The sequence below is a fragment of the Convolutriloba macropyga genome, unplaced genomic scaffold (genome assembly GCF_964194025.1).
Source record: "Convolutriloba macropyga unplaced genomic scaffold, txConMacr16.3 SCAFFOLD_1146, whole genome shotgun sequence".
NCBI classification, from domain to species: Eukaryota; Metazoa; Xenacoelomorpha; order Acoela; family Convolutidae; genus Convolutriloba; species Convolutriloba macropyga.
Window position 1 is genome coordinate 53,489 of NW_027449754.1, and position 9,693 is coordinate 63,181.

The window sequence follows — 9,693 nt, forward strand, 5'->3', positions numbered from 1 at the left end:
CAATGGTGGGCAAAGTCTGTTTGGTCTGACCAAGGGTGGCCGAAGTCTGTTTGGTCTGAACAATGGTGGCCAACGTCTGTTTGGTCTGACCAAGGGTGGCCGAAATCTGTTTGGTCTGAACAATGGTGGCCAACGTCTGTTTGGTCTGACCAAGGGTGGCCGAAGTCTGTTTGGTCTGACCAAGGGTGGCAAACGTCTGTTTGGTCTGACCAAGGGTTGCCGAAGTCTGTTTGGTCTGAACAATGGTGGCCAACGTCTGTTTGGTCTTACCGATGGTGGCCAACGTCTGTTTGGTCTGACCAAGGGTAGCCACAGTCTGTTTGGTCTGACCAAGGGTGGCCGAAGTCTGTTTGGTCTGAACAATGGTGGCCAACGTCTGTTTGGTCTGACCAAGGGTGGCCGAAGTCTGTTTGGTCTGACCAAGGGTGGCCAACGTCTGTTTGGTCTGACCAAGGGTTGCCGAAGTCTGTTTGGTCTGAACAATGGTGGCCAACGTCTGTTTGGTCTAACCAATGGTGGCCAACGTCTGTTTGGTCTGACCAAGGGTAGCCGAAGTCTGTTTGGTCTGACCAATGGTGGGCAAAGTCTGTTTGGTCTGACCATGGGTGGCCAACGTCTGTTTGGTCTGACCAATGGTGGCCAACGTCTGTTTGGTCTGACCAATGGTGGGCTAAGTCTGTTTGGTCTGACCAAGGGTAGCCGAAGTCTGTTTGGTCTGACCAATGGTGGGCCAAGTCTGTTTGGTCTGACCAAGGGTGGCCGAAGTCTGTTTGGTCTGAACAATGGTGGCCAACGTCTGTTTGGTCTGACCAAGGGTGGCCGAAGTCTGTTTGGTCTGAACAATTGTGGCCAACGTCTGTTTGGTCTGACCAATGGTGGCTAACGTCTGTTTGGTCTGACCAATTGTGGGCAAAGTCTGTTTGGTCTGACCAATGGTGGGCAAAGTCTGTTTGGTCTGACCAAGGGTGGCCGAAGTCTGTTTGGTCTGAACAATGGTGGCCAACGTCTGTTTGGTCTGACCAAGGGTGGCCGAAATCTGTTTGGTCTGAACAATGGTGGCCAACGTCTGTTTGGTCTGACCAAGGGTGGCCGAAGTCTGTTTGGTCTGACCAAGGGTGGCAAACGTCTGTTTGGTCTGACCAAGGTTGCCGAAGTCTGTTTGGTCTGAACAATGGTGGCCAACGTCTGTTTGGTCTTACCGATGGTGGCCAACGTCTGTTTGTTCTGACCAAGGGTAGCCACAGTCTGTTTGGTCTGACCAAGGGTGGCCGAAGTCTGTTTGGTCTGAACAATGGTGGCCAACGTCTGTTTGGTCTGACCAAGGGTGGCCGAAGTCTGTTTGGTCTGACCAAGGGTGGCCAACGTCTGTTTGGTCTGACCAAGGGTTGCCGAAGTCTGTTTGGTCTGAACAATGGTGGCCAACGTCTGTTTGGTCTAACCAATGGTGGCCAACGTCTGTTTGGTCTGACCAAGGGTAGCCGAAGTCTGTTTGGTCTGACCAATGGTGGGCAAAGTCTGTTTGGTCTGACCATGGGTGGCCAACGTCTGTTTGGTCTGACCAAGGGTGGCCGAAGTCTGTTTGATCTGACCAAGGGTGGCCTAAGTCTGTTTGGTCTGAACAATGGTGGCCAACGTCTGTTTGGTCTGACCAAGGGTGGCCAACGTCTGTTTGGTCTGACCAAGGGTGGCCGAAGTCTGTTTGGTCTGACCAAGGGTAGCCGAAGTCTGTTTGGTCTGACCAATGGTGGGCAAAGTCTGTTTGGTCTGACCAAGGGTAGCCGAAGTCTGTTTGGTCTGACCAATGGTGGGCAAAGTCTGTTTGGTCTGACCAAGGGTGGCCGAAGTCTGTTTGGGCTGAACAATGGTGGCCAACGTCTGTTTGGTCTGACCAAGGGTGGCCGAAATCTGTTTGGTCTGACCAAGGGTGGCCGAAATCTGTTTGGTCTGAACAATGGTGGCCAACGTCTGTTTGGTCTGACCAAGGGTGGCCGAAGTCTGTTTGGTCTGACCAAGGGTGGCAAACGTCTGTTTGGTCTGAACAAGGGTTGCCGAAGTCTGTTTGGTCTGAACAATGGTGGCCAACGTCTGTTTGGTCTTACCGATGGTGGCCAACGTCTGTTTGGTCTGACCAAGGGTAGCCAAAATCTGTTTGGTCTGACCAAGGGTGGCCGAAGTCTGTTTGATCTGAACAATGGTGGCCAACGTCTGTTTGGTCTGACCAAGGGTGGCCGAAGTCTGTTTGGTCTGACCAAGGGTGGCCAACGTCTGTTTGGTCTGACCAAGGGTTGCCGAAGTCTGTTTGGTCTGAACAATGGTGGCCAACGTCTGCTTGGTCTAACCAATGGTGGCCAACGTCTGTTTGGTCTGACCAAGGGTAGCCGAAGTCTGTTTGGTCTGACCAATGGTGGGCAAAGTCTGTTTGGTCTGACCATGGGTGGCCAACGTCTGTTTGGTCTGACCAAGGGTGGCCGAAGTCTGTTTGGTCTGACCAAGGGCGGCCAAAGTCTGTTTGGTCTGACCAAGGGTGGCCAACGTCTGTTTGGTCTGACCAAGGGTGGCCGAAGTCTGTTTGGTCTGACCAAGGGTAGCCGAAGTCTGTTTGGTCTGACCAATGGTGGGCAAAGTCTGTTTGGTCTGACCAAGGGTAGCCGAAGTCTGTTTGGTCTGACCAATGGTGGGCAAAGTCTGTTTGGTCTGACCAAGGTTGGCCAACGTCTGTTTGGTCTGACCAAGGGTGGCCGAAGTCTGTTTGGTCTGACCAAGGGTGGCCGAAGTCTGTTTGGTCTGACCAATGGTGGGCAAAGTCTCTTTGGTCTGACCAATGGTGGCCAACGTCTGTTTGGTCTGACCAAGGGTAGCCGAAGTCTGTTTGGTCTGACCAATGGTGGGCAAAGTCTGTTTGGTCTGACCAAGGGTGGCCAACGTCTGTTTGGTCTGACCAAGGGTTGCCGAAGTCTGTTTGGTGTGAACAATGGTGGCCAACGTCTGTTTGGTCTGACCAATGGTGGAAAACGTCTGTTTGGTCTGACCAAGGGTAGCCGAAGTCTGTTTGGTCTGACCAATGGTGGGCAAAGTCTGTTTGGTCTGACCAAGGCTGGCCGAAGTCTGTTTGGTCTGAACAATGGTGGCCAACGTCTGTTTGGTCTGACCAAGGGTGACCGAAGTCTGTTCGTTCTGACCAATGGTGGGCAAAGTCTGTTTGGTCTGCCAAGGGTGGCCAACGTCTGTTAGGTCTGACCAAGGGTGGCCGAAGTCTGTTTGGTCTGACCAAGGGTGGCCGAAGTCTGTTTGGTCTGAACAATGGTGGCCAACGTCTGTTTGGTCTTACCGATGGTGGCCAACGTCTGTTTGGTCTGACCAAGGGTAGCCGAAGTCTGTTTGGTCTGACCAATGGTGGGCAAAGTCTGTTTGGTCTGACCAAGGGTGGCCAACGTCTGTTTGGTCTGACCAAGGGTGGCCGAAGTCTGTTTGGTCTGACCAGTGGTGGCCGAAGTCTGTTTGGTCTGACCAATGGTGGGCAAAGTCTGTTTGGTCTGACCAAGGGTGGCCAACGTCTGTTTGGTCTGAACAATGGTGGCCGAAGTCTGTTTGGTCTGAACAATGGTGGCCAACGTCTGTTTGGTCTGACCAAGGGTGGCCAACGTCTGTTTGGTCTGACCAAGGGTGGCCGAAGTCTGTTTGGTCTGACCAAGGGTAGCCGAAGTCTGTTTGGTCTGACCAATGTTGGGCAAAGTCTGTTTGGTCTAACCAAGGATAGCCGAAGTCTGTTTGGTCTGACCAATGGTGGGCAAAGTCTGTTTGGTCTGACCAAGGGTGGCCGAAGTCTGTTTGGTCTGAACAATGGTGGCCAACGTCTGTTTGGTCTGACCAAGGGTGGCCGAAGTCTGTTTGTTCTGACCAATGGTGGCCAACGTCTGTTTGGTCTGACCAATGGTGGCCAACGTCTGTTTGGTCTGACCAAGGGTAGCCGAAGTCTGTTTGGTCTGACCAATGGTGGGCAAAGTCTGTTTGGTCTGACCAAGGGTGGCCGAAGTCTGTTTGGTCTGAACAATGGTGGCCAACGTCTGTTTGGTCTGACCAAGGGTGGCCGAAGTCTGTTTGGTCTGAACAATGGTGGCCAACGTCTGTTTGGTCTGACCAAGGGTGGCCAACGTCTGTTTGGTCTGACCAAGGGTGGCCGAAGCCTGTTTGGTCTGACCAAGGGTAGCCGAAGTCTGTTTGGTCTGACCAATGGTGGGCAAAGTCTGTTTGGTCTGACCAAGGGTAGCCGAAGTCTGTTTGGTCTGACCAATGGTGGGCAAAGTCTGTTTGGTCTGACCAAGGGTGGCCGAAATCTGTTTGGTCTGAACAATGGTGGCCAACGTCTGTTTGGTCTGACCAAGGGTGGCCGAAGTCTGTTTGTTCTGACCAATGGTGGCCAACGTCTGTTTGGTCTGACCAATGGTGGCCAACGTCTGTTTGGTCTTACCGATGGTGGCCAACGTCTGTTTGGTCTGACCAAGGGTGGCCGAAGTCTGTTTGGTCTGACCAAGGGTGGCCAACGTCTGTTTGGTCTGACCAAGGGTGGCCGAAGTCTGTTTGGTCTGACCAATGGTGGGCAAAGTCTGTTTGGTCTGACCAAAGGTGGACAACGTCTGTTTGGTCTGACCAAGGGTGGCCGAAGTCTGTTTGGTCTGAACAATGGTGGCCAACGTCTGTTTAGTCTGACCAAGGGTGGCCAACGTCTGTTTGGTCTGACCAAGGGTGGCCGAAGTCTGTTTGGTCTGACCAAGGGTAGCCGAAGTCTGTTTGTTCTGACCAAGGACGGCCAAAGTCTGATTGGTCTGACCCAGGGTGGCCAAAGTTTGTTTGGTCTGATCAACGTTGACCAAGACCTGTTTGCTTTACATCCATTTTCTCTTTCTGACGGTTGAAGTCGTTGACCCAGCTTTCTTCTAAACAAAAATTGCAGCAGAAGAAGGAAAAATAAATTAGAGAAAAAAAGCAAATATATACAAGGGCACAGTTTGCTCAGTTTAAAGCAAGTAGTTCATTTAATGGAGAGTTCCGAATGAGTCAATTAAGAAGCTAAGGCAGTGGGCCATGAGATGATTCAAACCATTTGTAGTATGTCGTAAATGACATCTATCCCGACCATGCTCATCAAAGTCAGTCTTCTTAACTAACTTTGGACTTTTGTATCTGTCCTTTAAATGTTCCGCCAAATAAATATTATTGGCTTCGCGTATATTTTTGTCGAAGTCCGCTCGAGGCAGCAACCCACTGAATCGAACTATGCGGGGGTGCAAAGCGCGAATAACAAAAACATAGTTCCGGTAAATTTCGTCGACACTTATACTATTTACATCGTTATCCCCGCAAATAATAAAGGTGTGGGTGTAACGTTTGAGTCCCTCGATCATAGTTCGCAGATGAATTGATCTACGGCCACCCTCGCCGTCATACGAAGGGCTGTAAAAATAAGAACTAAATATAATAAACAGACAAGACTAAGCCATCATTACAAACCGAAGTAAACTTACTGGTAGCGGCATACCCGCTCATTCATCCGCAAAAGCGGGGTTGCGTCTCGGAGATTTGAATCTCCGATAAACACAACTCTAGTCTGCAAAACAGGTCATAATTCAAAATTTTTGGATTTTAAAAAGCAACGAGCACCAACAGCTAGTGCTGTAGGTGCTCTGATGGAAAACTATTAATAGCATAACAGCTTTCAAATAACAATGTTTGGTGGGAAGCAATTAGTCGCGAAGTCAAAACCCGTAACTAGCATTACGAGTTTGCCTTCTAAAACTATTAATAGTAAAATAGTTCTAGTCGCACTTGGTTGTTTTATTAAAATTTTTAAAAAGCAACGAGCACCAACAGCTAGTGCTGTAGATGCTCCGATGGAAAACTATTAATAGCATAATAGCCTTCAAATGACAATATTTGGTGGGAAGCACTTAGTCGCGAAGTCAAAACCCGCAACTAGCCTTACGAGCTTGCCTTCTAAAACTATTAATAGTAAAATAGTTCTAGTCACACTTGGTTGTTTTAATAAAAATTTTTAAAAAGCAAAGAGCACCAACAGCTAGTGGCGTAGGTGCTCTGATGGAAAACTATTAATAGCATAACAGCTTTCAAATGACAATGTTTGGTGGGAAGCAATTAGTCGCAAAGTCAAACCCGTAACTAGCATTACGAGTTTGCCTTCTAAAACTATTAATAGTAAAATAGTTCTAGTCACACTTGGTTGTTTTAATAAAATTTTTAAAAAGCAACGAGCACCAACAGCTAGTGCTGTAGATGCTCTGATGGAAAACTATTAATAGCATAATAGCCTTCAAATGACAATATTTTGGTGAGAAGCAATTAGTCGCGAAGTCAAAACCCGTATCTAGAGTTACGAGTTTGCCTTCTAAAACTATTAATAGTAAAATAGTTCTAGTCACACTTGGTTGTTTTATTGAAATTTTTAAAAAGCAACGAGCACCAACAGCTACTGCTGTAGATGCTCTGATGGAAAACTATTAATAGCATAATAGCCTTCAAATGACAATGTTTGGTGGGAAGCAATTAGTCGCGAAGTCAAAACCCGCAACTAGCCTTACGAGCTTGCCTTCTAAAACTATTAATAGTAAAATAGTTCTAGTCACACTTGGTTGTTTTAATAAAAATTTTTAAAAAGCAACGAGCACCAACAGCTAGTGCTGTAGATGCTCTGATGGAAAACTATTAATAGCATAATAGCCTTCAAATGACAATGTTTGGTGGGAAGCAATTAGTCCCGAAGTCAAAACCCGTAACTAACATTACGAGTTTGCCTTCTAAAACTATTAATAGTAAAATAGTTGTAGTCACTTCTAAATGTTTTATTGAAATTTTCACTTTAAAAGTAACCAGCACCAACAACCTAAGGGAACAATTAGCTTTCAGAATTTTATTTTTAAATTTAGGAATGGTCGAAAGCGGTACAAAGTTTAATAACGAAGAATTCAAACCCAGAAGACGGAACACAAAAAACTTTAGTAAGTGTGTCTACATCAATCAAGTCTTCTTTATCAGTTTTCTTGAGAACATAAAAAAATCCTTTCACAGGGCCTATTTCCTTTACAATTTCGTACTCCTGAACACTGGCGAGAACTTTTCCATGGTAAGATTCATTCGGTATTGACAAAAAGTACAGTATTTGCCCAAAGAATTCAGTGTCCTCCCTCTTGTAACGCACAAAACTGTTGCACGCTCCAGATGATGGTGCTCGGGAGTAGGATGGTGAATCAAAATACAAACTGTTTTTTTTTGAACCGATTAAGAACTATTGCGTTTGGATAAGTTAAGCGAGCATAGCTAAGACTTTCAGTTTCTTTCATAAAATTAGAAAAGTTGTTTGTATGAGAATCGTCCAGACGAAGAAGTTGCTTGACGAGTCGGCCGTATGGGTTATCCTCACTTGTCTGATGAATATCTAATAGCCGCTGCTTCTGCAGGAATCGACGACAAATAACCTCGCACTCGTGATGCGAACCACTATAGACTTCACTTAAAATTCGGTTAGCGGACTCAAAGCTCATCGCCGAAAAGGAAAACAGTGGTCCGAATCGTCTATCTTGGTCCGGAAGATGGCGCAAGGAGTGAACGTTAATTGTCTCAGAGCGTTCGTTTCCGTCAAACACATCAACTATACCGGAACAGAACTGACCTAAAAGATTTTCCGATATCAAGATGTCTTTTTCGCGACTTGACTCAAGCAGCAATCGAACACCAAAAACGAGATTTAATAAACTCTCGAACAAAGTCTCAGAGATCCTATTGCGAAAAACAATAGGGCTAACGTTGAACATCCAGTTAAAAAACTCATTAGCTTTGAACTGGGCAATATCGTCTAAAGAACGAATTTTTCGGGAGTAGCTGATGAGTTCACGAGGACAAGCAAGCGAACTCACAATGTCATTTATTTCTCTTTTCGTAGCTGTGGTCAACTTCCTAATAATAAGTCTAAGCAGTTCCGGGAAAACTCCTAATAAGACGCAATGCATATAGTCCACCGGTGCTGTCAGAGGAAGACCGCAAACAATATCGCTAAAAGCACTGCGTCCTTTCACGCCAAAGACATTCTGCGAACCGCTTGACGAGAGGAGTTCTGCTTTATGGATATATTGATCGTTCAGCTCTGGCTCACGAACGTTACCATTCTGCCCGTAAGGGTAGTAAGCATGCGTTTTTCCAATAGTCTTGCCTTTAGCTGTACAAAAATGGCACCCAAAGTATCCGTTAAACTGAATCATGTTCAAAACGTGGGCCTTGGCACACATATCTGCAACCAGTAGGCGCACTTTGAAAGAAATGTTTGCTCCAGGAAAAGGAGAATTGACAATTTCTATCGGAGAAACTAGCTCAGCTCTCAACCCAGGCACAATCTCATTCCAATTTGGGGAGCCGGAACCCACGTAAAGACACGCTAAGACAATATTCTTCCTTGACATCCGCAAAATTGGAGGCATATGGGAGCACTGAAGCCAAACTGGCCACAATTCCTTCTTATAAGTTGACTTCTTTATATTCACGCCGTCTGTTGAAAGAACAAGATTCATTTCCAAGACTGAGCTGGTTTCAGGACAAACGATTGGAGCAATTTTTGTATTAAGGTCTATATCAGAATTTCTGCGTCTGAATTCTGAGTAGGCAGAAATTTGATGAATGTTGCGCTGTATTATTTTTTGTAGTCGATTTCTGAAGTTGAGAATAAGGACATTACCTTTGGTGCTGCAAATAAAAGCTCGCGTCTGATCTTGGAGATCATCCTTCATTTGTCTAACTAAAGAATAACCAGAAGGCAGCTGATTATCATTCGGGAGAAGAGCATGAAAAACAGAATATAATTTCACAGACGCTTCATCGGATAAAGAGAACCGTGAACTAAATAAATCGAGAAGAGAACTCGCCTGTTTTACTGTGACATTACCCCCAGAAAATAATAAATTGTTCTGTCGACTTTCTTCTGTTTCTTCTTCCAAACCGTTTATAGAAATTGATGACACAGAGCATGAAAATGTCTGCCGATATTTCAGAGGAGACGACGCTCGAGGCATCGAAGAACTAAAGCAAGCGTTATCAATGGCGTCCTCGGTTATCGAATTCTCTTCGGAAAAACTTGATTCAAAAACTTGTGAGTCCTGTTTTACACAAAACTCTGCGGGAAGTTGGTTGCTCCGTATAGTGGTGTAACTTCTTTGGGACGTTGAAGGAATTTCTATGTTTTGTTGGTGACTGACTGCAGCCGTGGTTAATCTGTTATACATTTCGACACGCTCCTTCTGTCTTAGTCGTTTCTTTTTGGGTTTGGTGACGCTGCTCACAGTATACGCAACCAGCTCATCAAACGACTCTCGTACAATTTCGCTGATAAACTCATTCAAATGTAGACAAAAATCTGAATTAGTTGATTCGCTTAATAAGTTGTCGCAGGTACGGCACTTACATTGATTTTGTTCAAAAAACTCTGGACCATATTTTACCAAAAGCTCAGACTGCTTTGTGATTCGTCTTTTTGTTCTGAGTTGGACAATACCAGAGCTACTGGAAAAATCATACTCGCAATTGGGATCGCAGTCTGAATTTACGAAACGTATAGGACCAGCTAATAGTAAGCTTTCACCAGTTCTTTCAGATCGCATGACAGACCAATCGGTTACTCCATCAGGAATTGCCCTC